Below are 23,819 nucleotides of genomic sequence, written 5' to 3'. Positions count from 1 at the left end.
CGTCCACAGCTCATACACCAAAACGCCACCCATGATGATGAAAGTTTTATTGAATGGCATCCCGGTGCGCATGGAGCTGGACAGGGGAGCTAACCAGTCCCTCATGAATGCACAACAATTTGAGAAACTATGGCCACACAGAGCTAGCAGGCCCAAACTGGAACAAATTAATCCGCAGTTACAGACATACATCCAAGAGATCATTCCAGTGCTAGGCAGTGCAAACGTGGTGGTAACACACAATGGGTCACAGAACCTGCTGCCACTCTGGATTGTTCCGGGAAATGGCCCTGCGCTTTTGGGAAGGAGCTGGCTAGTTGAGATGAACTGGAAATGGGGGTTGTACATACCATTTCATCTGTGGAGCGAAGCTCATGCTCATAGGTACTACAAAAATTCAGGTCACTGTTTCAACCCGGTGTCAAGGGCACAAAAGTAGTTATACGCATCACCCCGGACGCCAGACCAGTGCACTACAAAGCCAGAGTAGTGCCGTACGTGATGCGTGAGAAAAGAGAGAGTGAACTGGACAGGCTGCTCAGAGAGGGCATAATTTCGCCCATTGAATTCAGTGACTGGGCAAGTCCCATTGTTCCTGTCCTTAAAGCGGACGGCTCGGTTAGGATCTGTGGTGACTACAAAGCCACCATCAACCGGGTGTCCCTGCAGGACCAATACCCGCTCCCGAGGGCGGAGGACCTTTTTGCCACGTTGGCAGGTGGCAAGTTGTTCACTAAATTGGACCTCACTTCGGCCTACATGACTCAGGAACTGGCTGAAGAATCTAAGCTTCTGACACACAAGGGTTTATTCATCTACAACAGGTGTCCTTTTGGCATCCGTTCGGCGGCCGCCATCTTTCAGTGAAACATGGAAAGCTTGCTGAAATCCATTCCCGGCACAATCGTATTCCAGGACGACAACCTAATAATGGGTCGAGACACCGAGGAACACCTCCACAACCTGAAGGAGGTGCTACACCGACTGGACCGGGTAGACCTGCGGCTGAAGGCGGCCAATTGTGTGTTTTTGGCCCCAGAGATCGAGTTTTTGGGCAGGAGGGTTGCCGCAGACGGGATCCGGCCTACCGAATCCAAAACAGAGGCGAACCGTCGTGCGTCCCAGCCCGGCAACACATCGGAGTTGCGTTCGTTCCTGGGACTTTTGAACTATTTCGGGAACTTCCTGCCGAACTTAAGCACATTGTTGGAGCCGTTACACGTGCTCCTGCGTAAGGGTTGCGAATGGTTTTGGGGGGACTGTCAAGAACGGGCTTTCAACAGGGCGCAGAACCTGCTTTGTTCTAACAAACTGTTAATGTTGTATGACCCCTGTAAAATACTAGTTTTAACATGCGATGCATCATCATATGGGGTTGGGTGTGTGTTGCAGCAGGGTAATGGAGACGGACAACTACAACCGGTGGCTTATGCCTCCAGGTCACACTCTCAGGCAGAGCATGGGTACGGCATGGTCGAAAAGGAAGCACTCGCTTGCGTTTATGGTGTGAAATAAAAGCACCAATACCTTTTCGGCAGACCGTTCGAGTTAGAAATGGACCACAAGCCGTTAACTTCTCTGTTGTCCGACAGCAAGGCGGTTAATGAAAATGCGTCAGCTCGCATACAGCGATGGGCTCTCACGCTGGCTGCGTATGATTACACCATACGGCACCGGCCAGGCACCGAAAACTGCGCTGGTGCGCTCAGCAGGCTTCCCCTTGCCACCACCGAGGGGGCGGTGGAGCAAAGTGCTGAGATGGTCATGGCCGTTGAGGCTTTTGACACCGCAGGCTCCCCCATCACAGCCCGCCAGATCAAACTCTGGACCAACTGGGACCCCCTCCTATCCATGATAAAGAAATGTGTCCTGACGTGGGATTGGGCGCCTACGCACGGGGCTTGCCCCGAGGAGGTCAAACCGTTTCAGAGACGGATTGGTGAGCTCTCCGTCCAAGCCGACTGCCTGCTATGGGGCAGCTGAGTGGTCATGCCCCAGAAGGGGAGGGAAGCATTCATCAGGAAACTCCACAGCGAGCACCCTGGCATCGTGTTAATGAAGGCCATTGCCCGGTCACATGTATGGTGGCCGGGGATTGACTCAGACCTGGAACACTGGGTTCACAGGTGCACGACGTGTGCCCAGCTGGGCAACGCCCCCAGTGAGGCCCCGCTCAGCACGTGGCCCTGGCCCACCAAGCCTTGGTCACGCATTCACGTGGACTATGCGGGCCCGTTCATGGGAAAAATTTTCTTGATAATTGTTGATGCATACTTGAAATGGATCGAGTGCATCATATTAAACTCGTGCACGACATCCATCACCATGGAGAGCCTGAGCACAGTTTTCGTGACCCACGGCTTACCGGACATTCTGGTCAGCGACAATGGCCCGTGTTTCACCAGCCATGAATTCCAGGAGTTTATGTCGGGTAATGGCATCAAACATGTCCGGATGGCGCCGTTCAAGCCGGCTTCCAATGGCCAGGCGGAACGTGCGGTCCAAGTCATAAAGCAAGGCATGCTCCGCATCCAAGGACCCTCTCTGCAGTACCGCCTATCGTGCCTCCTGCTGGCCTATAGGTCCCAGCTGCACTCGCTCACGGGAGTTACGCTCAGAACGCGGCTGTCCCTCATCCACCCAACCCTGGCAGACATTGTTGAGGGCAAGCGCCAGTCTCAAACTGAGTGCCAAGATCGGAACTCAAGGGAGAGGTGTATAGAAATGGAAGATCCGGTATTTGTACTTAACCATGCATTGGGACCCAAGTGGCTGGAGGGAACCGTAATTGGTAAAGAGGGAAACAGGGTCATAGTGGTCAGACTCAATAATGGTCAGATATGCCGCAAACACTTGGACCAAGTAAAGAAAAGGTTCAGCATAGACACCGATGAACATGAAGAAGAGCATGAGATGTCAACCACACCACTGCCAGTGGACGAGCAACAAGGACAATCACCAGCATGCACAGTCCCTGCGGCCAGCCCGGACAAGCCGGAATCACCTCAGTTGACAAAAACGCATGCCAAGGTTCAGCCACCAGAGCCTCAACTGCGGCGCTCCATGAGAGAGTGTCGACCACCTGATAGACTTAACCTTTGAGTCAAAAAGACGTGAGGGGGGAGGTGATGTCATGTATGTAACCAGCATACTACTGTAACCCTTATACAATTGCAACCCTCATGTAACCACTACATACTGTACATACTTACTAGAAATGCACACTTTGACCACAGGGGGTGTACTTGTGGGAGACACTCCTTACCTGGAGATTCAGATATATAAGGGGAGGTCCCTCGCAGGGCCAGCACTCCTTGGTCCAGGTAATAAAGGTGAAGGTCACAGAGTGACTGTGTCTGCAGTATGTGCCTCGTGTGATTATGTTTAAGAGTTAAGGACTCAACAGCAATCACATCCTTCCTGTAATGTGGTGACTAGAACTGCATACAGTACTCCAGCTGCGGCCTAACCAGTGTGTTATACAGTTCAAGCATAACCTCCTTGTTCTTGTATTCCATACTTCAACTAACAAAGGCAAGTATTCCATACGCCGCCTTAACCACCTTATTTACCTGGCCTGTTACCTTCAGGGATCTGTGGACCTGCAATCCAAGGTCCCTTTGTTCCTCTACACTTTTCAGTGTTGTACCATTTAATGTGTATTCCCTTGTCTTGTTAGACCTCCCCAGGTGCATTACCTCACACTTATCTGGATTGAATTCCAATTGCCACTGTTCTGCCCACCTGACCAGTACATTGATATCTTCCTGCAGTTCGCAGCTTTCTTCTTCATTATCAACTACACAGCCTATTTTAGTGTCATCTGCAAACTTCTTATTCATACCCCAACATTCAAGTCAAGTCATTGATATAAACCACAAAAAGCAAGGGACCCAGCACTGAGCCCTGCAGAACCCCACTGGATACAGCCTTACAGTCACAAAAAGTAAATAAGGAAGATTGAATTGTTTGCTCTCACAACAGACTCCTTTTATAAGGCAACAGATGTGTGCCTTGGAATACAGTCCCTCTGGGATAAATCAGGATTTTCTCAATTTTCATTGAGCCATTTAGCACAAAGACTGTAGATGCCACAGCTGGATCAATAATCGGTAGCTCCTTAGTTGCTTAACACGTGTTAAAAAGAGCATTGTCACAGGTGTTCAACTGTTATTTCTTCATTTCCACTAATGAAACCACATTGTCAGGAAATGCACATTTGAAAATAACCCATTATTCATTTTCAATAGCAGGATAAAATAACAAAAAAAATTAAGCTTTTTTCCCATTTTCCAGAACAGAGGAAAGTACAGCCCTAATTGATGATAAATTCCCAAGGAGTGAAGGCACCAGCTCACACCCATCGAATAAGTACAGGCCTTCAAGACGGTCATTTAATCATTTACTTTCACATCTCAATGATTAAAGTCCCACAGGGGGTATGAAGAAGGACTTCCTTACAACAACAAAAATCGTACTTAACAACTGGAGGTATGTCGCAAAGTCTTGCATCTATCACAAATGTCGCACTTCAAAGTGTCATACATGTCACAGTTGCAAGTGTCACAGTTGCAAAATGTGCTACATTTTCATTTGATTGACTCAAATATATTCATTAAACAAGTACAAATTATCACTGAATGGATAAGGTTCCTACCAATGAACAAGTAGCATTTTTTATTAAAATGACAGAAAGCCAGTCATTTCTTGCTGGTTTTATGTGACCTTGATTTCTTGGCCAAAAACAAAGGAGAGGAACTAGGGATTTTCAAGCAGCTATCAATCTAGAGGCAAAAGCCTCGACATTTCTGGGGCAACTTACTGGGGGCAGATTGGTGCAGAGCAGGACTTACCCCTAACCAGTGGAAGTGTGCCTGATCCTGTCTAAAATCCCACGGTCAGGGTAAATTGTATAAGGTGTGTAGTGCTACCAGAGTGCCTTCCCTACCCAGTGGGGAGGAGAGATAAAGCTGCAGCATCTTGCCACAGCTCAATAGGTCCACTGTGCCAGTCAAGGAAATTCATTTTTTCCAGACTTTAAAATTGCTTTTAAATTTGCTTCACCTCGAGCAGGATTTGATCCTGTCATGCTATGTACACCTATAACTTAGCATTGGGATCTACAGAGGTGGATCGAGAGGGAATTCTGGTGGGTGATGTCATTCTGCCAATCCCACTTCTTCTGGTGACATTGACATTTATTAGGGGCGGGGGGGGGAGGGGATCAAAAGGAACACTTGCCACCAACTTCGGCAGAATTTGGGAGTGCACGCAAAATGGGACAGAGACCCAGCAGAACCAAGTCCCGACCAATTCCTCACTTGTCTGCTCAGATACACCAGGAATTTGGGACTAAGCGGTCCTGAGCAACATCAATTTGCCTCTAATAAACCTCAGGATGTGACCTTGTAGCCAGTTAAAACATATCCTCACATCATTAGCAGACAAGTTTTCCTTAAAGCAATCACTTTATGACCATTAGGAAAGTGATTAAGATGTAAAATCGTCCCTCATTATGGTATAATTCATTGTACGCTTTAATGACGGTGATGCCACTGCCAATCAAATCCACTGATTTACTCTGAGCAACCTGCACTAAATCCACTTGTGTCAATAATCATTGCTACAAAAACCTAAAGGGATTTTTGTAGTGTTAGTGCCTCACACAAATTTATAAGGTATCTGCCAGGCACACACAGCCAGGTGGCTTTTTCATTCAGTGCTATTGAAAAAACAGATAAAATGTTGTACAAGGTTTAGACACTGGCTTCCTTCCAAAAGGTAATATTGTAAGGAAATCAAATCATTTCTTTTCTTCTGCCCTCCATAATCTCATTTATGAACAGTCAAACGATCTAGCATATCTCCTTATGTGCACTTCTCATTTCCTCATAATAGTGCATATCTTTGTCCAAATTAATGACATCACAGGACAGCTATTTTGCAAAAAAAATTCAAATCATTAGTGATTTGTCAAATACTTCCTTCATGGATTGGCTTTAAACAATTTAATAACATCGACAGTTTTAGTCCTAACAGCTAAATGGCTGAAGTTTGCAACCTTCAAAAAGTTGGCAGTTACTAAATAGATAGACAGAAAAAGTGATTGATGCAAAACAAATTCAAGTTCCTTACAATTCATTCTGTACGAAGTTTTAATTTATGGTTTAAAACTCAGTATTTTTCATCACAAGGTTGTTTCTTTGACAGGATGCACTACCACAACTCAACAAGTTGTGGTAGTGTCACACCTCCCTCCCTTGTGTCTTCCATCATCGAGGTTGACAAGAGCGGCAATGTTGTGGCAACATTATTACCGCCAAGTCACATGCCATCCTGATTTGGACATATATTGCCTCTCCTTTATCATTGCTGGATCAATATCCTGAAAATCCATAAGTAGCATGATTGTGGGAGCATCACCACCACAGGAACTGCAGTGCTTCAAGGAGAAGACCTAGCAACACCTGCTCAGGGTAAATAGAGATCAGTAATAGATGCAGCCTTGGTAGCAACGGGTAAATTCCGAGAAGAATGTTTTTAAAACCTTGAAGCGTTGTTTGCATTGAAAGAAAAACACTGAAAAAGAATCTTTAATTATTTATAATATAATTATAATATTCTAAATGTACACAGTGTCACTGAAGGTTACAGTACTGCTGTGACATTGCTCTTTTTATGGAATGCTTCACCCTGTTCGTTGACTCATAGTTCTAGTCTGAATCATTCAATGTGTCACAAGCTTACTTTTTTTTGAGTCCATTTTTTTTAAAGGCTATATTAATTTTATCATCGTTTCAAGCTAATACATGACATTAGGAACCTAAAGATGTCAAAAAAAATTTGACAAAGAACAACTTATTTGTGTAAAATAAACCCGAGTGTGTCATGAATAGGTAAATTAAAATCTCATGAACAGGTAGAGAAAATAATCAATAAAGCTAATGGAACGCTGTTCTTCATATCCAGAGGACTAGAAGAAGAACATAAGAACATAAGAAATAGGAACAGGAGGAGGCCATACGGCCCCTTGAGCCTGCTCCGCCATTCAACATGACAAAATTCTCCCGAATACATTCGAGAAGTTCATTGCTTTCATGACTTGAGCTGTTCTGCTTCTCCCAGTCCATGTGAAAATTAAAATCTCACATTATTACCACATGTTGTCCCTTGGCCACACAGCATCAGTTTCCAAATGTAAGCTGATGACACCCAGCTCTACCTCACTACCACTTCTCTCGACCCCTCAACGGTCTCTAAATTGTCAGACTGCTTGTCCGACATCCAGTTCTGGATGTGCAGAAATTTTCTCCAATTAAATATTGAGAAGACCAAAGCCATTGTTTTCGATCTCCATCACAAACTCTATTCCCTAGGCACTGACTCCATCCCTCTCCCCAACTCCTGTCTGAGGCTGAACCAGACTGTCCGCAAACTTGGTGTCATATTTGACCCGGAAATGAGCTTTCGACCACATATCCACAGCATAACTAAGACCGCCTATTTCCACCTCTGTAACATCGCCCACCATACCTCTAGACTTGACTATTTCAATGCACCCCTGGCTGGTCTCCCACATTGTATCCTACATAAACTAGAGGTGATCCTAACTCAATCCAAGTCTCGCTCACCCATCACCCCTGTGCTCGCTGACCTCCATTGGCTTCTAGTTAAGCAACTCCTCGATTTCAAAATCCTCATCCTTATTTTCAATATCATAGAATAGTTCACACAGGAGGAGGCCATTCGGCCCATCGAGTCTGCGCCAGCTCTTTCGAAGAGCAATCCAATCAGTCCCATTCCCCCGCTCTTTCCCCATATCCCTGCAATTTATTTTCCTCCAAGTATTTATCCAATTCCCTTTTGAAGGCTACTATTGAATCTGTATCCATTACTCGATCAGGCACTGCATTCCAAATCCTAACCACTCATTGCACACTAAAATTTTTCCTCATATCGCCTCTGGTTCTTTTGCCATTTACCTTAAATCTGTTCCCTCTCGTTATTGACCCTTCAACCATTGGAAACGGTTTCTCTTTATTTACTCTATTCTAAACCATTCATGATTTTAAACACCTCTATCAAATCTTCTCTTAGCCTTCTCTGCTTTAAGGAGAACAACCCCAGCTTCTCCCACAATCTATCCACATAACTGTAATCCCTCATCCCTGGAACTATTCCAGTAAATCTCTTTTGTACCCTCCCTAAAGCCTTCACGTCCTTCCTAAAGTGTGGTGCCCAGAATTGGACACATTACGCCAACTGGGACCGAACTAATGTTTTATATAGGTTTAGCATAACTTCCTGGCTTTTGCACTATATGCTTCTATTTATAAAACCCAGGATCTCACATGCTTTCTGAACAGCTTTGTTAACCTGTCCTGCCACCTTCAAAGATTTGTGCACAAACATTCTCAGGTCTCTTGCACCCCCTTTAAAAGTGTGCCATTTTGTATGTATGGTTTCTCCTCCAAAATGTATCACCTCACACTTTTCTGCGTTGACTTTCATCTGCCAAGTGTCCGCTGCTTCCACCGGCCTGTCTATATTCTCTTGAAGTCTATTACTATCTTCAGTGAAAATGACTTGAAGAATTTGAAAATATATTTGATTTATCAGCAAACCGTCTACTCTGTTTATGGCTGTGCACGGTAAATTGTAATAAGATAGTGAAATATGTTGGGCCATAAAATCTTGTTTCACTCAATTAACTGCAAATGCTATTTGGGATTCTTGCAGAAAATAAAGGCAAATATTTTAATTTATGTTTTATAAGACCTACATAAGCCACTGAATATTCCAATATGAAGTATAAATATGAAACCATTTATCATTTCCTACTGCTACTTTGCTGCTATTCTCATGGCAACTTGAAGTGCTCTCTTTTTGAATCTGACAAAATTTCCTGCTTTCTGACCTGCATGACTGGAATTAGAATGAAGCTGTGGATGTACCAATATATTACACCATGTAAGAAGTGGGTTTGTGCCTGTGATTTCCTACACAATGAATCAGCAAGTGTAGACCGGACATTTACTCTGAGGAGTAGCAACCAGAGGGTGAATCACATTCATAGAATCATAGAAATTTACAGCATGGAAGGAGACCATTTCGGCCCATCATCTCCGCGCCGGCCGACCAAGAGCTGTCCAGCCTAATCCCACTTTCCAGCTCTTGGTCCGTAGGTTACGGCACTTTAAGTGCACATCCAAGTATCTTTTAAACGTGGTGAGGGTTTCTGCCTCTACCATCCTTTCAGGCAGTGAGTTCCAGACCCCCACCACCCTCTGGGTGAAGACATTTCCCCTCAGATCTCCTCTAAAGTTCTCCCCAATTACTTAAAAGCTATGCCCCCTGGTTGTTGATCCCTCTACCAAGGGAAACAGGTCCTTCTTATCCACTCTATCCAGGCCCCATAATTTTATATACCTCCATCAGGTCTCCCTTTGGCCTCCTCTGTTCCAAAGAAAACAGACCCAGTATCTCCAATCTTTCCTCATTGCCAAAATTCTCCAGTCCAGGCAACATTCTTGTAAATCTTCTCTGCACCCTTTCCAGTGCAATCACATCTTTCCTTAATGTGGTGACCAGAACTGCACACAGTACTCCAGCTGCGGTCTAACTAGTGTTTTATACAGTTCAAGTATAACCTCCTTGCTCTTGAATTCCATACCTTGACTTATAAAGGCAAATATTCCATATGTCTTCTTAACCACCTTTATACCTGGCCTGTTACCTTCAGGGATCTGTGGTCCTGCACACTCCAAGGTCCCTTTGTTCCTCTACACTGTTCAGTGTCGTACCATTTAATGTGTATTCCGTTGCCTTGCTAGACCTCCCCAAATGAATTGCCTCACACTTATCCGGATTGAATCCCATTTGCACTGTTCTGCCCACCTGACCAGTACATTGATACCTTTCAAGCTCATGGTCTATAGGGCTGTAGTGATACCCGCCCTCCTGTATGGCTCAGAAACATGGACCATGTACAGTAGACATCTCAAGTCGCTGGAGAAATACCACCAACAATGTCTCTGCAAGATCCTACAAATCCCCTGGGAGGACAGATGCACCAACGTTAGCATCCTCAACCAGGCCAACATCCCCAGATCCCCAGCATTGAAGCACTAACCACACTCGATCAGCTCCGCTGGGCAGGCCACATAGTTCACATGCCAGGCATGAGACTCACAAAGCAAGCGCTCTACTCGGAACTCCTTCACGGCAAACGAGCCAAAGGTGGGCAGCGGAAACGTTACAAGGACACCCTCAAAGCCTCCCTGATAAAGTGCAACATCCCCACTGATCCCTGGGAGTCCCTGGCCAAAGACTGCCCTAAATGGAGGAAGTGCATCCGAGAGGGCGCTGAGCTCCTCAAATCTTGTCGCTGAGAGCATGCAGAAATCAAACGCGGGCAGCGGAAAGAGTGTGCAGCCAACCAGTCCCACCCACCCCTTCCCTCAACGACTATCTGCCCCACCTGTGACAGAGACTGTGGTTCTTGTATTGGACTGTACAGCCACCTAAGAACTCATGTTAAGAGTGGAAGCAAGTCTTCCTTGATTCCGAGGGACTGCCTATGATGCTGATGATCTTCCTGCAGTCCGCAGCTTTCTTCTTCATTATCAACCACACAGCCTATTTTAGTGTCATCTGCAAACTTTTTAATCATGCCCCCAACATTTAAGTCCAAATCATTGATATATAACACAAAAAGCAAGGGACCTAGCACTGAGCTCTCCGTAACCCCATTGGATACAACCTACCAGTCACAAAAGCACCCATCAGCTATTACCCTTTGCTTCCTGCCTCTGAGCCAATTTTGGATCCAACTTGCCACTTTGCCCTCAATTCCATAGGCTATTACTTTCGTGACCAGTCTGCCATGTGGAACCTTATCAAAAGCTTTGCTAAAATCACATTGGGCCGCATGCATTTACCTTTTGTGACTAGTTACATGGTGGATGTCAGCTAAATCTTACGAGCTGTTTAACCGGGGTGGGGGCGGCGGGGGATTAGATTGGCATGTGAAAATTACGTGGCAAAAGATCAAATTGGATCTTGGAAAAAAGGAGCTGAAAGTCAAAGTTGTATGGAATACTTGGCCTTTTTGTCATTCTCGCATGATTATGATATGACATCCCCTACTGCATTGGACTGTGTTACAGATCTAAAAGAGAGTTTTATTTTTTATCCAAAGAAGAAAAAAACATTACTGATTTCCAACCTTCCAGCCTTAATCCAACATTCTTCCATTTGCCAGGATTGTTTGACAATTCTAAGCCTCATCACCACTTTCATTCCATATAGCCTTCGTGCAGCAAGAAATATTGCTGTGTCACTAGTATTGATCATATGCGGCACTTTTTGGAACCGAGGCTGTTGGTCGAGCAAAACAGCAGTTTTGTTTACGGTCTTGTCAATCTATCAGGACGGGATCATATCGGTTTACAAAATGAGAGGAAAGAGGTGTGTCGAGTGAATATAGCTGGAGTTGGTGGTGGCTCCAGCTTGTTAGAATCGCCAGGAAGAAAAGAAGATTCTCTGTCACTTGACAAACATCTATGCCGATGTTCTGCCTTCTTGATCTCAGAATCAGAGGAGTTATGATTCTCTTAAGGTAGTGTACTGAGGAGAGTCAACAAATGAACTACAGGAAGGAGGAATGGGAATAGGAAAATAAAAACCTTTACAAGAAGTACAACTTGTTCCATTAATCTTTCTGCCTTTGTGAAATGGAGGATGGCGACAAAACACTATCCAATTAATGTAGGGCATCTGGTTCGAAGGATCAGAATCCCCAGTTGGTTAAAGGAAAGTCTGATTCTCCCCAGAATATGTGGAGAGTTAATTTATTGTCTTGAATATTTGGTAAATAAGAGAAAACATATTTCTATCCCACTAGTGTGGTTCATCCTCTAATTTGCAGTTGACTCTGGAGAGAAGGGAAAACACCACTCCTAGCTTGTGATGTTTCTCTCATGGATGAAATTGATAATGCAATTTCTTTTCACTGAAAATGAATGCTAATTTTTCCCACGGATTGGATTTAGTCAAGCCTTTTATCACAGGTGCTCACTTTCGTGGGTGAAAGGAGTGAAAGCTTGAATGGGTGAGGGCTACGAAGAATGCCAGGTTGAATGGAGGAGAGGAAGAAGAGTATTGGCTGGAACTAGGAGAAAAGTGTAGTATGATTGGGTGGGTTAGAGGAAGAGAGATTGTCTCCGTCTTGAGCACAGGGAGTTTGAGGATATGTTGGGGTGGGGGGGTATTTTAACTCCCCATGATGGGTGGGAGAGGGTCGCGGGGCTTTAAATTGTTAAAATATGAAACCCAAACCCACCCACCTTCGGGTTGACCTCTCTGGGTTTGGGTCGTCCGAGTAACCCGCACTGGAGAGGCGGGTCAGTGATTTTAATATTTAAATGAGACTGTGCCTCGGCCCTTAGGAGTCATTGGAATTTAACAGCTGCGGACCATTTTTTCTAGTGCTTGGGAAACCTGGCAGCGGAAGGGAGCTGCCAGATCCTGCAAGTAACTTTCCAGCACTGCTTGTGGGCCATAAGGAACAGGAGTGCTTCCCTTGGCCCCTCAAGCAAACTGGCTGCAATCTCTCCCTCCATGCGATTGTCTGACATCCGCCCTACCCCCAGACCCCACGCCCCTATGCCCCCCCGCTCTCTCTTTCCATTCAATCTTTATAAACGGGTTTACAGTTTTGCTACATGTAGCACATAGAGGACATTTTGCCCCAGAATCAGAATATCATCGATTTTGAAAACCTGAGCTTCCTCCACTAATGAGTCACTCAGAACGTAGGAACAGGAGAAGACCATTCAGCCCCTCGAGCCTGTTCCGCCATTCACTGAGATCATGGCTCATCTGCAACCTAACTCCACATACCCGCTTTTGCCCCATATCCCTTAATACCTTTGGTTAACAAAAATCTAGCAATCTCAGATTTAAAACTAACAGCTGATCTAGCATTAATTGCCATTTGCAGAAGAGAGTTCTAAACTTCTACCACCCTTTGCGTGTAAAAATGTCTCCTAATTTCACTCCTGAAAGGAAGGCTCTAAGTTCTCTCTCTCTACCCTATCTGTTCCCCTCAATATCTAGAAAAATTCGATCAAATCACCCCTTAATCTTCTAAATTCTAGGGAATTCTAAATTGTCTAATCTCTCCTCATAACTTAACCCTTGAAGTCCAGGTATCATTCTGGTAAACCTACACTGCGCTCCTTCCAAGGCCAATATATACTTCCGAAGGTGTGGTGCCCAGAACTGCTTGCAGTGCTCCAGGTGTGATCTAACCAGGGCTTTGTATAGCTGCAGTATAACTTCTACCACCTTGTGCGTGAAACACAACAGGATAGTATGCAGGTACAGCAGATGATCAGGAAGGCCAATGGAATCTTGGCCTTTATTGCAAAGGGGATGGAATATAAAAGCAGGGAAGTCGTGCTACAGTTGTACAGGGTATTAGTGAGGCCACACCTGGAATATTGCATGCAGTTTTGGTTTCCATATTTACAAAAGGATATACTTGCTTTGGAGGCAGTTCAGAGAAGGTTCACAAGGTTGATTCCGGAGGTGAGAGGGTTGACTTATGAGGAAAGGTTGAGTAGGTTGGGCCTCTTCTCATTGGAATTCAGAAGAATGAGAGGTGATCTTATTGAAATGTATAAGATTATGAGGGGGCTTGACAAGGTGGATGCAAAGAGGATGCTTCCACTGAGGGGGAGACTAGAACTAGAGGGCATAATCTTAGAATAAGGGGCTGTCCATTTAAAACAGAGATGAAGAGAAATTTCTTCTCTGAGGGTTGTGGATCTGTGGAATTCGCTGCCTCAGAGAGCTGTGGAAGCTGGGACATTGAATAAATTTAAGACAGAAATAGACAGTGCCTTAAACGAGCCATTCTTTGTCTCTTTTACCTCTCTCTCTTACTTTGATCTTTCCCCCTCTTTATTTCACTTTCTGCACATGATTTGGCATTCAATTAAATATTCAAACCAACATTTCCTGGTTCAGAGTCTGCATGCCTCAGCAACAATTCTTCGATCTGATGTTTAAGATGCAGCACAGTTGCTTGCTCTGTTCACATAGGTCCTGTCAAAAGTGCCATCCTGAAATGGCTTTCCAATCACACTAGGTTCCAGTACAAAACCCCACAGAAAGTCTGTGGGCATGTCCAAGTGTGATGAACAGTGAGTACCGTTTGTTCACCACTGACAGCAAAATCCAGGCCATTATTCGAGAAAACTCTCCCGAATACAGTCGAGAAATTCATTGCTTTCATGACTTGAGCTGTTCTGCTTCTCCCAGTCCATGTGAAAATTAAAATCTCACATTATTACCACATTGTTTTTGTGACATGCTTCCCTGATCCCTATCAGAAGGACGTCTACCAGAGTCTTGCATCATTTGTGTTCCTTAAATGTACCCATAGTGGTTCCGCTGCCTGATCAGCCTTACCTCCTTTCTACTGTTATTATTGTCACATTTCAGCACAATTGCACAGAGTACCTAATGAGCAACGGTTTTGTATAGCAGCACTGGACTCACTGTCTGAAGCTTCCTAATTGATCTTATCAATCATGCTTAAGAGAAGAAAGGAAGCCAGGATTCTAACGGAGCCTGAATAGCAATAAAGTCTCATTAAATCACTCAGTGTTTACTTAACAGCAGTTGAGGTCTCAAAGGAATGGAACTTCACCTTAGCAGCAGAATACATAACAGAATGCTCCCATCATAATAAAACAACATATCATTTGACTAACAATGAGATACACCATGCGATCCACTACCTGGAAAAACAAATTATTGAGCCTAACCTGCATCTGTCCATTAAACTTCAAATACGCACTTCAAAGTCTCAAAAGCATTTAAAAAAAGGGAGAAACATGCCGTTTCTGACCTTGATAACCTGGTTATGGGCGAGCAATTTACCTCTAATTGACCGCAGGAGTTTGCAAGCAGCTACAGTTCCTGGATGTGCTTATTTACCTCATCTCTCACAAGAAATACTTGGGCAGCAGTCTTAGAGAGACATGCCAGGTTGAACGCAGTTCCAGGGAAACTTCAGGTGATGCAATGAATTAGTCATTGTGTTCCAATCTAGACCAATGTTATGAAAGTTTCCTCTGCAGGCAGGCTGCAAGGGTCCTGCATGAAATTCATTTAGACAGTTCCAATCAGTTCCTAATGGACATAGATCTGCTGCACAAAACTGCCCTTATAAAAATGATTTAAACCGGGGCACTTCAGTAAATATTGCCCCGACAAAAAATACTTTTAATAAGAAAAAGACTAACGCTAAACATCACAACAGTGTTCCAGACCCCAGAAATTCTTCAAGTTTCTGTATCATTAACCTTCCAAGCGGGGATGACTCATGCAGAAAGCTTTCACTGAAATTGATGAATTTTGAAGCATAAAAACTCTTATGTATTAGTTATAGATTAAAAATTGAGTCTGGGAATAGAAGTATTCCATATATAATGTTATTCCTGCTTTTGGTTCACTTCCCATCTCAGAAAGTATGCAAAAAATCAAGACCAGCATAGCTACAATTGTTTGGAGTCTGATTAGCATTTCATTATGGTAACTAATGCCGATAAGAGTCATAGCAAACAGTGCCATCTGTTGGGAGATCTGCCAATAGGGTAAGCTGTTAACTAATGGGATGTGGCAATTTATCTATCGACAGCATTTATATTCTCCAATAGGGTAATGTTCTGCTGCTTAACTGAAGGAAACTTATCAATGTACATGGAGGACCTTCAATACAAGGAGACCAGGAAACAGGCTGGTCTAGTCTCTTGGACAGTCCAGAACTTCCACAGACTGCTAGAAACATCGGCCTAGAAATGTGATCATGCCCACAAACAGTGTGCAGTCACCCAACCAGTCAGCATGGCCCGTGCTATTCATTGGCTGCACATCTGTTTTGGGGAGGGCTGGGCAGGGGAAATTGGGCTTCACTGACACCACTTTAAAGCAGTCAACACCTCTTAAATGGGAGGTGCACTCTGGCTGCAGACAGCAGTGAAATGCAGAAATGGCTGGAAGAAGTATAGAGAGGTCACCCAGGTTCTCTGACATCTCCTTGGAGGCCCTGATCCAGCATGCAATCGGTGAATTTATCTGGATCACTGATAAACTTCTCCAGAATGGTCCGGGCAGCGGAAGCATTACTCGAGCATGCCGACTCGATGACGATCTTGGTGGCAGCATGGCTTTTCATTGTTGGTCACTTCTGCAGCTGTGCCCCAGTTTCTGATAGCAGTGCTGAGCCAAGTCTGAAGTGGATATCCCTCGTCACCCAATAGCCAGTCTATAACCTGACGGCCGGTTGGAATAAAGCCTGCGCAGAGGACTGGCGCATGATAAAAAAAATCAAGACTGCTGCCAGGAAAGCAAGCACAAACCTGCATAAGAACATAAGAACATAAGAATTAGGAACAGGAGTAGGCCATCTAGCCTGCTCCGTCATTCAATAAGATCATGGCTGATCTGGCCGTGGACTCAGCTCCACTTACCCGCCCGCTCCCCGTAACCCTTAATTCCCTCATTGGTTAAAAATCTATCTATCTGTGACTTGAATACATTCAATGAGCTAGCCTCAACTGCTTCCTTGGGCAGAGAATTCCACAGATTCACAACCCTCTGGGAGAAGAAATTCCTTCTCAACTCGGTTTTAAATTGGCTCCCCCGAATTTTGAGGCTGTGCCCCCTAATTCTAGTCTCCCCGACCAGTGGAAACAACCTCTCCGCCTCTATCTTGTCTAGCCCTTTCATTATTTTAAATGTTTCTATAAGATCACCTCTCATCCTTCGGAACTCCAACGAGTAAAGACCCAGTCTACTCAATCTATCATCATAAGATAATCCCCTCATCTCCAGAATCAGCCTAGTGAATCGTCTCTGTACCCCCTCCAAAGCTAGTATATCCTTCTTTAAGTAAGGTGACCAAAACTGCACGCAGTACTCCAGGTGCGGCCTCACCAATACCCTATACAGTTGCAGCAGGATCTCCCTGCTTTTGTACTCCATCCCTCTCGCAATGAAGGCCAACATTCCATTCACCTTCCTGGTTACCTGCTGCACCTGCAAACTAACTTTTTGGGATTCATGCACAAGGACCCCCAAGTCCCTCTGCACCACAGCATGTTGTAATTTCTCCCCATTCAAATAATATTCCCTTTTACTGTTTTTTTTCCCAAGGTGGATGACCTCACACTTTCCGACATTGTATTCCATCTGCCAAACCTTAGCCCATTCGCTTAACCTATCTAAATCTCTTTGCATAATGTGCTGCCTGTGATCGCAAACAAGCTGGACATTGACGGCGTGGAATCACTTTCTATTCAGAAAGATGCCATTCTGGTGATGGGGTGCACGCAAGGCATTGTGGGTGCAGTCTCCTGCACCCTGAGGAAACCTGCAATGCAAGCGAATCCTAGTGCTGTCTCATGCTGCTTTGCTCTGTCTATGGGGAAAGAAATGGAGATGTTCCTCCTGGTGCAGAAATATGGCTGATGCTACCCGCTGCAGCTTGGAAGGAGCCTGTTGAGGCTGCTGCAGGTGACATAATTCGGTGACAGCTTCCTTTGTGCTGCGATAGCTACATTGGTCCTCAGAAAAGTTCAGGTGGGAGACGTGCTCCTTGAAGACCCGCTGTCGGTATGGCCTCCTGAGCAGTGCTCCTTTCCCAGCTTCTCCTACTCCGCCCTGTCCTGCCCTCCAGCTCCAAAGACAGACCTACCAGGCCACCCATGACTGCAGTGAAAGTATTTTGAAGGTAGCCAGCCTGAAACGGTCCTGGTAGGGATGGGGATAGGCTCAGGGACCAAGGTGCAGAATTTCGAGGAGTAATTTAACTTTTGATAATGTAAAATGGGCGATAGCAGAAGTGAGGGAATGGTCCCAGATGTTTCATGCACTGATGAAATCTGCCTTCTCTAAGCAATGCCAAAACATGGCAATTTCAGCATCAAAATGCACCAGAAACACTAATATTAAAGGCATTCATTTATGACTACTGAATAAGTGAGTCTTCTTAAATATCTGGATTATGTGGTGGGTGGGGGGGGGGGGGGGGGGAGCGGGGGAAGCTCCTTAATTTATCAGAATTGTTTGAGTGATATTCCTTAGACACACTAGAAACCTGGTATGATGCAATGCTGAAATATGCTTGAAGCAGATGCAAATACAAAATGACATATTCAGCTGTTACATTGAACAGGGATGCACAGCAGAAAGCTTTTTTTTGTTTTCACAATGTACTCGATCATTCCTGGCCTCACCGGTGCAAACAATGGTTCAATTCTGTTTTTCTTTTTCAGTACTGCAATTAACATGATGCTTTATATGATTTTCCCATCACATTATTAAATATGAGCTGTCGATGAACCAAAACTGGGGATTGCTAGTACAGTACACAATATCCCATCTCTGTTCCATATTATGTCAGCCAAAGTAAGAGTTTTTGGGGAAAGCTAGCATATCTACACCAAGTCACGTTGGTTAATATGGTGCTGTCATGTATTATCCTGTCATTGTAACCCATGATCTAAGTTGTACACTGTGAGAACAATCACCACTAGGTGGTGAACTTGTGGGAGACACTCCTAACCTGGATTTTCAGGTATAAAAGGGGAAGCTCCACCCACCTTCATCACTTCACTGCTGGTTAATAAAGGTTACTGGTCACAGAGTGACCTTCTCTCAAGTATGAGCTTCGTGTGCATTTATACTGTATAGTAAGGACGTATCATTGGCGACGAGAAACTGGGATTTAAACCACGCGAGCATGGCCACAGCACAGACGAGAGGTACTGTATTGGTGATGATTGGGACGATTTTATTGAGAGACTACAGCAAAGTTTTGTCACTAAGAAATAGCTGGGACAGGTTTCGGCCGACAAACGCAGGGCTCATCTCCTGACGTTTTATGGATCTAGGATGTACTCCCTGATGAAGGACCTTCTAGCACCAGAGAAGCCAGCAGACAAGACTGAGGGAAGGCATCATCTCGCCAGTTGAATTCAGTGACTGGGTGAGCCCGATTGTGCCGGTGCTCAAGGCGGATGGGTCGGTCAGGATATGTGGTGACTCCAAGACCAGTACCCGCTACCGACAGCGAAGGAACTCTTTGCGACACTATCCAGTGGCAAACATTTTTCAAAATTGGACCTGACCTCAGCTTACATGACCCAGGAGCTGGCGAGTGAGTCGAAGAAGCTGACCACCATCACGACACACAAGGGATTGTTTGAGTACAACAGATGTTCGTTTGGGATTCGCTCGACCGCCGCGATCTTTCAACGAAATATGGAAAGCCTCCTCAAGTTGATTCCAAGGACAGTGGTTTTTCAAGACGACATCCTCATCACGGGTTGTGATACTGAAGAATACCTCCGCAACCTGGAGAAGGTGCTACGCAGACTGGACTGGGTAGGTCTGCGACTGAAAAAAGCGAAATGCATCTTCCTAGCTCCAGAGGTAGAATTCCTGGAGATGAGGGTAGCAGCAGACGGGATCAGACCTACTGCGTCAAAAACAGAAGCGATCCAGAGAGCACGCAGACCCCGTAACACGATGGAATGGCGTTTGTTCCAGGGGCTCCTGAACTATTTTGGTAACCTTTTTTCCAAATTGAGCACGCTGTTAGAGCCGCTACACGGGCTCCTATGCAAAGGTCGCGAATGGGTCTGGGGGGACAGCCAGGAAAGGACTTTTGATAGAGCACGAAATTTGTTATGCTCCAATAATCTGTTAACGCTATATCACCCACGTAAGAAACTCGTTTTAACGTGTGACGCGTCGTCCTATGGGGTCGGGTGTGTGTTTTAGCATGTCAATGCCAAGGGTCAGTTACAGCCGGTAGCTTATGCCTCCAGAAGTCTGTCCCAGGCAGAACGGGGCTACGGGATGGTAGAAAAGGAAACGCTTGCATGTGTATATGCTGTAAAAAAATGCACCAGCACCTGTTTGGCAGGAAATTTGAGCTGGAGACAGATCACAAACCCCTTACGTCCCTTTTGGCTGACAACAAGGCCATAAATGCAAATGCATCGTCCCGCATACAGAGGTGGGCACTCACGTTAGCCGCCTATGACTATACCATTCGGTAGAGACCGGGCACTGAAAACTGTGCCGATGCACTCAGCAGGCTACCGCTAGCCACCACTGAGGGGGCAGCTGAGCATGATGCTGAGATGGTCATGGCTGTTGAAGTTTTCGAGAACGAAGGCTCACCCGTGACAGCCCGTCAGATTAATGTCTGGACAAATAGAGACCCGCTACTGTCTTTAGTCAAGAAATGTGTCCTGAATGGGGACGGGGCAGTCACGTACGGGGCATGCCCTGAGGAATTTAAACCATTTCACAGGCGCAGGGATGAACTCTCAATTCAGGCCGATTGCCTACTGTGGGGAAACCGAGTAGTCATGTCCCAGATGGGCAGAGAGGTATTCATCAGAGAACTCCACAATGAGCACCCGGGCATTGTCATGATGAAGGCAATTGCCAGGTCACACGTTTGGTGGCCAGGATAGATGCAGACCTGGAACTTTGTGTTCGCAGGTGCAACACGTGTGCCCAGCTGGGGCAATGCGCCCAGGGAAGCCCCCCTTAGCCCCTGGTCCTGGCCCGCCAAGCCATGGTCACGCATCCATGTGGACTTCGCAGGTCCTTTCATGGAAAAATGTTTTTGGTTGTAATAGACGCCTACTCCAAATGGATCGAGTGTGGCATTATCAATTCAAGCACATCCTCTGCCACGGTAGAAAGTCTACGGGTAATGTTCGCCGCCCATGGTCTACCGGACTTCTTGGTCAGCGACAATGGCCCGTGCTTTACAAGCATTGAATTCCAGGACTTCATGGCAGGAAATGGTATCAACCATGTCAGAACGGCACCATTCAAGCCGGCCTCAAACGGCCAGGTGGAACGAGCAGTGCAGATAATCAAACAGGAGATGCTCAGAATCCAAGGGGGTTCCCTACAAAGCCGCTTATCACGCCTCCTGTTGGACTATAGATCCTGACCACACTCACTCACAGGGGTCCCACCCGCAGAGCTGCTAATGAAAAGGATACTCAAAACCAGGTTATCCCTCTACACCCCACCATGAAAGAAATTGTTGAGAGCGGGCGCCAGTCACAATGTGACTACCATGACGGGAATGCGAGGGCGCGATGTATTGATGTCAATGACCCTGTCTTTGTCCTCAACTATGCTGCAGGGCCCAAATGGCTCGCAGGCATTGTGATTGCCAAAGAGGGAATAGGATTCTGGTAGTTAAACTTACCAATGGACAAATCTGCCGCAAACACATGGATCAAACAAAAAGGAGGTTCAGCAACCCCATAGAAGAAGCAGAGGAAGAACACCATGTAGAGTTCACTCCGAACACCAGAACCAAGTGGAGGAGAGCCCAGTCACTGTGGGCAGTCCTGACTGGCCTGAGGCACCGCAAACAGCAGACACTCAGGCCAGCGCCCAACAACTGGAGCCCCAACTCAGGCGCTCTACAAGGGAGCGTAAACCACCAGAGAGACTTAACCTGTGATCCCAATAAGACTTTGGGGGGGAGGTGATGTCTTGTATTTAACTGTTATTGTAGCCCATGTATAAACTGACCTAAGTTGTACACTGTGAGAACATTGACCACTAGGTGGTGAACTTGTGTGAGACACTCCTAACCTGGACTTTTAGGTATAAAAGGGGAAGCTCCACCCACCTTCATCACTTCAGTGCTGGCTAATAAAGGTAACTGGTCACAGAGTGACCTTCTCTCAAGTATGGGCCTCGTGTGCATTTATACTGTATAGTAAGGACATATCAGGTGCAAACAGAAAGATCATATATGACCAATGAGACAATTTCTAACAAAAAATGTATTTTATATGTACATAGTGGGTAATATGTTACACTGTGATTCAACACAACATCTCACTATGGGGGAGTGGAAACACCAGTGGAGATTTTTAAATTACCTAATCATACACCTCTTAATAATTAAGCAACCCGCTGTGACCTAGACTGCTCGTGGGAAACAAAATCCAACTAATGGCAAGAGGTGGGATGTGTGAACTGTAGTAAAACTCTCAAGTTCCTAACCGCATGAAAGCATTAGGACTGTACAATTTAGTAGCTGCACAGTAAATGATTTGAGAGTCTTTCAATCCACATTTACAATGTGGAACAGAAGCTGCTTTGTGCTGGTTTATTAGGACAATCAGTTTATGTTTTTAACCTTACACACTCCAGGAACAGAAGGGGCCAGACCGACTAGAAGTTAATTTTCTTGACAGTATTCTGCTGAATAAAAAAAAAACAAGCAGAGAGCCAGGTATATCACAGTATGAATATTAAAAAGAATTTCGACAGCACACTTCACTGCGCAGAGAATAAAACAGTGGCTGGAATTGTATTACAAGGCTGCAAAACAATTCGGACATTTGACAATGGCATAAGCTCTCAGCGTGACGTGTAAGCTGTTCACACTGTCATTCAAATCTTAAGAGCCTGCAAAGCATCTTGGATTTTGCTAATAATACTTTATCTCACAAGATATTGCATACGTGGAGTCACGACCAAGGGCAATATTCTCATCAAGCAGGGTTAGCATGCAAGAGGATATTGATAAAGTCCAACATCCCCACCGACTCCTGGGAATCCCTGGCCCACGACCACCCAAAATGGAGGAAGAGCATTCGGGAGGGCGTTGAGCACCTTGAGTCCCATCGCTGAGAACAAGCAGAAACCAAGACTAGACAGCGGAAGGAGCTTGCTTCAACCCAGGCTCCCCAACCACTCTTTCCTTCAACCACTGTCTGCCCCAGCCGTGACAGAGACTGTAGGTCCCGCATTGGACTCCTCAGTCACCTGAGAACTCACTTTTAGAGTGGAAGCAAGTCATCCTCGACTCCGAGGGACTGCCTATGATGATGATGGTGAATATTTGGCCCAAGTGGGGGAGCAGTATGAGGGGAGAGGAGAGATGGGGAAATAGGGAGAGTTGAGAGGATAAGGACAGGGAGGGTGGGGACAGAGAGGGCAGGAGAGAAAGGAGGAGGGGTTTGGGGAAATAAGGGCTGGGGCCAGGGCAGCAAGGCGATGGGTTGAGGGCAGGCGTGGGAGGATGGGAATGGAAAACAGGAGTGGGAGAAGGGAAGGGGTCATAAACTGCTCAGCAAGGGGAGCAAAAGTCTCTAACTGTGCAGAGCGGAGCAGCGGACTGCGGCTGTAGTGGGGTGGGCAACCTGTGGGAGTGAAAAATGGCCAGGGACTGGGAGAGAGGAATACAGACATTGATCACCCAACAGATGTGTGAGGAAATAGGGTGGAGTGTGCCTGTATTTGACAGCGAGGCGGAGTGGGGGGCGGGAGGCGGTGGCAGGAAGAGACAGAGGGAGAGGGTAGATAACTGTAGTGGTTCCTTTGGGATATAGGTGAGGTGGGGCAGGTTTGGAGCTGAGATATTGCCATTGGTCACAACAAGAGATAAGGGGTAGCAGATTTGGGTGGCAGACAGACCCCGAGGGCAGTAGATAGCATGTCAAGATTGACAAAGCAAGGAGCAAGGGCACAAGGAAAGGCAGCCAGTGGGGTGGGAGCGCCACAGAACCAGACAGGAGGGTGAAACATGAAAAAAAAATTGTGAGGAAAAAAAAATGCTCTTTAACTTCTGTACTTACCTATACCTTCATGGCTGATGGCATAAACCTGATGGCAGAGACTTACCTAGCTTGTTCCATAGCAACAACAGCGCTGGGAATTTCCTCAGGAATTCTCCTGATTAGCTG

The 23,819-nt window shown here is 45.7% G+C and overlaps 1 protein-coding gene across 1 annotated transcript in view; it reads right to left on the bottom strand.

The window, feature by feature from the left end:
• LOC139226421 (double C2-like domain-containing protein beta) overlaps positions 1 to 23,819 on the bottom strand; it is a 317,662-nt gene that overhangs the window by 155,897 nt on the left and 137,946 nt on the right. The gene's annotated exons all lie outside the window — the stretch shown is intronic.

Source organism: Pristiophorus japonicus, chromosome 16 (assembly GCF_044704955.1).
Source record: "Pristiophorus japonicus isolate sPriJap1 chromosome 16, sPriJap1.hap1, whole genome shotgun sequence".
Classification (NCBI taxonomy): domain Eukaryota; kingdom Metazoa; phylum Chordata; class Chondrichthyes; family Pristiophoridae; genus Pristiophorus; species Pristiophorus japonicus.
Note: the sequence above shows the minus strand (reverse complement) of the source record. Positions and strands in the feature narration are given on the sequence as shown.